We start from the raw sequence: 6,023 nt of genomic DNA, 5'->3' as shown, positions 1-6,023 counted from the left end.
ATTCTGTCACAAATTCAGAGTTGTGGATACTAAAGAAAAATAATCCAATATTTCACACCTAAATGACTTTCCGGCAGAACAAAGAAGTTTCTAGTTGATTAGGATCGTCATATAATTTAGTCACACATTTTTAGGCTAAGTAGTGGAAAATTGAAACTTGAAGTAAACATTTTTCCTTGCATGAAATAAGTTTGATGAGACCAAAATCAAATGTTTGATTATATCTCTTCACTTAAAAAAAAAAATAGGTTAAATATATTTTTATCTTTTAATTTTAGTAAAAAATAAAATTATTCTATTTTTAAAATTTTGACTTAATTTAGTCTTCAAACTGTAGACATGTGTGACTTTAGTCTTTTAAATTAAATTTTGTTAAGTTTATTTATCATTTCAAACACATCTCATGATAATATTTTAGCCATTATTAAAGTGAAAATATGTCAAAAAGTGTAAATAACTCAAATATTATAAAAAACACGCCTGAATCATCAAATAAACTTAACAAAATTTAGTTTAAAGAACTAAATTTATGCATGTTTAAAGTTAAGAATACAAATTTGAGTTATATTACACCCCATTTCCATCTTTATATTACAAGAAAAAGTTAAATATTAGTTATATAATATTCTTTTTCTTATTATTTGTACTTTTTTGCGCAAAGATGTAAAAAATATTTTGAAAGAAAAGGATGAATAGTGTAAGAAGAATTTAGTTGATCTGAAATTCCGAAATGGCAAAGAAAAAGAAGAGAATTGATGAATGAAGCAACAATATATATAAAAAAGAGAAAAGGTGTCAAGAGGAGAGCCACAAATGTCAAATATATACAACTATTTATCCAAACACGATTCAACTTCCTCATCTTCAACGTTCAAACCATCTCATCAACACAATTCAATCACTGCACTTATAAAATACCAATTAATCTTCAACAATTAATCTATCATTTTCGTGATCACTGTTGCATTTCTTCTATTATATAACATTAAATTATAATTTTTATCTCATTTTTCCTAACCTATTATTTTACTTTATTTATTTCCATTTCTTTAGCATTTCTTGCAAAAAAAAAAAAAACACAACTTTAACTGCCTTAACTTTGTATAATTTAATTTGTTATTTCTTACATTTTAATTAGTTGAAGTATTTCTTAATAATTAAGCATATCAAAGTAAACCAAAACACCTACAAACTAAAAACAGTACAGAGATTTCAATTTTGATTAAGTTATAAAAACTAAAATCTCGAAAAGAAAAATTGCAGATCAGAAATTAAACATAAATCAAATTTACAGTTAACACTCATTTTAATTTGCTTTTATTTATTTATTTATTTTTGTCTACAGTACATAAATCAAACTGTACATATTTTAAGTTTTAATTTAATTGAAATGAATCGAAACTTTAAGTTCAAATATTTATTTAAAATGGAACGAAAAATTCATCAAAACATAAAATAAAATATCTAAAAAATTGAAGAACCCTCCACAATTTCACAGCTTTTAAAAAATACATAAACAAAAAAAAATCTAAGTTCAATAATTGAGAGTGAATGAAAACTAAATCCATAGTCAAAATTGTAATGCATAATTTAACAAGAGAGACATAGAAGACTCAAAGTAGATAATTTGAAATTAAAAAAAAAGAAGTCATAATTTAATCCAAAGAAGAAAAAAAACTTGGTCATACTATTATTACTTAATATTATGAGGGTTTATATACGTGTCTACACAAAGAAAAAAAATTGAAAATGGAAATGGAAACATGTTAGATCACATAATCATTTTTTTTTCTTAGTTATTTACACGTTAACGAAGGGTGCAACCACCGAGGGTGGTTCGTAGCAGAACGGAGCCGCGGGGTGCTGCCACTTTTTGAAGACGATTTTCTCCGGCGGCCGCTGATGCTGCAGTGGCTCATCCTTCTGCGGCGGAGGAGGAGGCGGCGGCGGCGACGAAGCCAGCGGGGAGAGCAGCGGGATGGCCACGTTCCACTGGACGGAGCGGTTTATCTGAAGCGACGAGGGAGCGTGAGACTGCAGGCGGCTGGGCTGGCGGCGGGGACGGCGGGAATCGGCCATGGTGACGGCGGCGCGTGTGAGATTGATGGCGGTGAGAGAGAAAGTGAGAGACAGTAGTGTGGTGTGTGAGAGAGAAAACGGTGGGTAGAAGTTGAGGGGTATAAATAGAGGGGCGTGCGGTGCACACGTTTGGAATCTCAAACTTAAATCATTGAACCGGCTCGGCTCATTTCGGCTCGGCTGGGTTTGGATGGGTTAGGTTTGGTTTATGGATTCATATGCTTTTCGTTTTTCTACTGTTTTCCTATGCATTTATTTCTGATATATTATTTTGTCGGAAAATTAAAGCCACAGTATCAAATTTTTACTTTAGTAATTATTATTCTGTCTTCTTTATTTATATACCATAATGTATATTAACGGATTAAAAATCACAAGAGCAAAATTGAAATGAAAAAAATATTGTTTTAGTAAGTGATATGTATTCATTGTTCATAAAATATTGTTATTTGTTTATGGAAGATGTTATTTTATTAAAATAGTTATTTAATTTATTTACTTTAATTTTAATTACGTAACTAATTCTAATTAATGTAATCTTTTTAAATAAAATAAAAAGGTAATTTTATATTTATAAAAAGTATAAGTAAGGTGAATGTAATTCATTGATGAAAGAAAGTTATTGAATTTAATGTCTATTAAAACTTTGAGAAGATGGAAATGTAATTATTTATTGACCTTGTATGTGTTTCTATTTTCAAACTATAAATAATATAAATATCATTTAATGTAAATTTAGGAAATTATGTTTATTTATAAAATGAACTAGAGAAATATTTATTTTACTAATATTATATTTTTATTAATTAATTTTTTTGAATAATAATTCTTTTTTAGGGAATTTGAATTATAATTCAGAACCTAAAGAAACACTACTTTTAATTAACTCTCTAACTAATAATAGAAAGAGTGTTGGAAATAATGTTAGATGGAGTGTTTCTATTATTTTTCATTTTATATTGATACTTTTTTTTACTAATGTTAAGGAAGACTCTTATTTAATCATTTTATCTTTGTGGAATATTTCCTAATTTTTTCTCAATATTTAGTTTCTATAAACAAAATTTACCATCTTTGATGAGTTGTTTCCTTTTAAACATATTTTTATTACTTTTTGTGAAATTAAATTTAATTAAAAGCTAAGAATAACATGAGCGTAGCCAGGCCAGGTGAAAATATGAGGGTAAAAGGTTTTAAATAAGTAAATTTTATAAATTGAAATGATTTGTTAGATAATCTCAATAGATAATCATCCTTGAAAAATGTAACTGAATTAATTATTTTTTAGTAAAATGTTTATTTTCAATAATGTTTATACATTAAGATATTAATCATGGTGTAAGATGATTTTTTATCAGTTTAATTATATCTACAATCTGGAAATATAAGATTGATTTGACTTTGGTTCTTCAAATTAAAATAATAATAATAATAATAATAATAATAATAATAATAATAATAATAATGATAATCTATCAAAATTGAAAAAAGAAAAACGATTCAATTAGTAAGCTCTGTATTTGAAGGATTAAGTTAAGACAGTTTGAGAAATTAATTAGTCTCTAAATAATAATTTTGAAGTACTATAATTATAATTATAATTATATATAAATAAATGATATTTTAAACTTGTAGACACACTCCAAATGTTAGAAATTAAAAAGACAATAATTAAACTTTTTAAATATATATATTCTAAATAGTTGTGAAATAAGACTATACATTTTAATTTTCAGCCATTACTTTAAACATTGTTTTCGTTAATTTTATTCACACATTTTTGTTATGCTATTTTACAATATTTTAAAATATTCAAAGGAAAATCACATTTTTAATTCATTCTTAAGTTTCTTACAAATCTATACGGAAAGTATATTAGATTTTGTACAATAGTTCAAAATCTTTGTAATAGTTTTAATTTCGATATAAGAATATATATATATATATATATATATATATATATATATATATATATATATAATTTCTATTTAAAATGTGAATTTATTGATTTAACACTTCTTATACTTAATTTTGCCTCTTAAAATTTTTATATTAAGGTTCCAGTGGCAAGTTCTAGATTTGCTATAAAGCCCAAGGAGTGCTTTTGACTGGTCAAGTAGGTAAAGGGTCACATTCAACTTTAATTTTTTTCTACAAATGAAAAAAAATGAAATACGATGTATTGATAATGTTTTTTTAGTTTTTTGATATATTAGGAAATTATAGTACATGGTATAGTTGTTAATTTTTATAAAAAAAAATAAAATAATTTTATTACAGACATGCTGTAGTGTTGGAGACTATTACATATTATTTAACGTAAATCGTACAATTTTAAGTCGGATTTAAAACTGTTAATTAAATTAGAATGATATAGTGTCAGATAAATGGCTTGGCACATTATGGTATAAATCTTTATACTAATAACTCATGAAAATATCATATTTTAAATATAGTATTGAATTCAAACCAATTTCCTCAGATTTAAAGCTGCTTAACTTGAATTAGATTGATGGTTGAATTTTTGTGTCTATATTGTTTATTTCGTTGCAAAGATGAGTATTATATTGAAACAAAAAGGTTATGCACTAGACAATAAGATACAAGAATAAATTTAAATTTAAAAATTAATAATTTGCTAAATACAAAAACCCATCTATTGATGTTTACATTCATCTATAGAGGAAAATTAAAAATGGTATGGACCGATCTATTTCAACCCATAATAAAAATCTCAAAGTATTGCCAGATAACCATACAAATTTTCTATTGAAAAAATTGAAGTAGAACAAGATAGGCCCCTCAATAATAAAAGTTTTTCTATGGTAGATTAAATGAAAGATGTATCATAAAAAAGACATTTATTTTCATTATGTTATAAAAAAGTTTTAAGAAAAAGAATATTCTTTTAATTGTAATTAACGATTGTATTATTAAGAAAAAAATATCCTAAAACATAAGTTATACTAATTTATTCTAGACTTAGTTACATTGATTTAGTACTTAAATATAGGAGTGTGTTTACAAAAAATTGCATTCATTAGTCTAAAAAGAAAAGTTTTTTCTTACGTGTATCTCCACGCCGTATATCCTACAACACGCCCTTCTGTTGCACACTTTTCTTTTCATGAGAGTGACCAAATCTTTTGGTTTATTAAAACAAGAGAAATGTTTCACATACGTTTCCCAAAAGCTTTTCATACTTTTATATTACTTAACATTTGAAATTTAGCTGGTCTCTTATTTTACTTAATAAATCTCTTTCATAATTTTATAATTTTCAATAAATTTTAACAAATAGAAAAACGCGCTAAAAGTGTACTTCTAAGATCTTTTTCTCACTAGATGCACCCCAAGTGTTTATGTTAAATGTACGAAGATTCATAAGAATAGTACAAGATTATTTTGTTTGCATTATGAGTCAATACAGATATTCAATTCGAATATGGATATAAAATGCGACAAATTTTTAGAAAATGAAAAACTGTTCTGGTAGAAAATTTAAACAATATAAAATATTTGTAGATTATAGTAAAAGTAATTGTATGACAAGTACATAAATATGAAAAATCTAAGAAAAATTTCTCTATATATATTTTTTTAAATTGTCATTATTTTGAAGGCAAAAATGATTAAGCCGGTATATTTTTGCGACTCAATTAAACAGGTATTCAAAACAAGTCTAACCATACTTCGAATAGCATTTAATTTCATCTGTCATATTCAAGTTGCGGACAAATGATTCTAAAATAATTTCAACTAACGTTTCCCGTTAGTTGTGGATGACTACGATTGACAACAAAAAAAATATTGGTGGAGACACAATAGTTATGCTAAATAACAATATACTGTCAAATTAATAATGAATAATAAATTGTGTGATATTAAAATAAAGCAAAATATAAATAAATACTAACTCTATTTGAAGTAAAAGAGTAAATTAA

At 25.4% G+C, this 6,023-nt stretch overlaps 1 pseudogene; it reads right to left on the bottom strand.

The window, feature by feature from the left end:
* Positions 1 to 1,654: 1,654 nt before the first annotated feature.
* LOC114192262 (uncharacterized protein At4g14450, chloroplastic pseudogene) lies at positions 1,655 to 2,169 on the bottom strand (annotated as a pseudogene).
* Between the last annotated feature and the right edge of the window lie 3,854 nt (positions 2,170 to 6,023).

This window comes from Vigna unguiculata, chromosome 7, assembly GCF_037176805.1.
Source record: "Vigna unguiculata cultivar grain cowpea cultivar isolate G323 ecotype 2 chromosome 7, ASM3717680v1, whole genome shotgun sequence".
Lineage (NCBI taxonomy): Eukaryota > Viridiplantae > Streptophyta > Magnoliopsida > Fabales > Fabaceae > Vigna > Vigna unguiculata.
The sequence above is the reverse complement of the archived record's forward strand: the minus strand, read 5'-3'. Positions and strand labels throughout refer to the sequence as shown.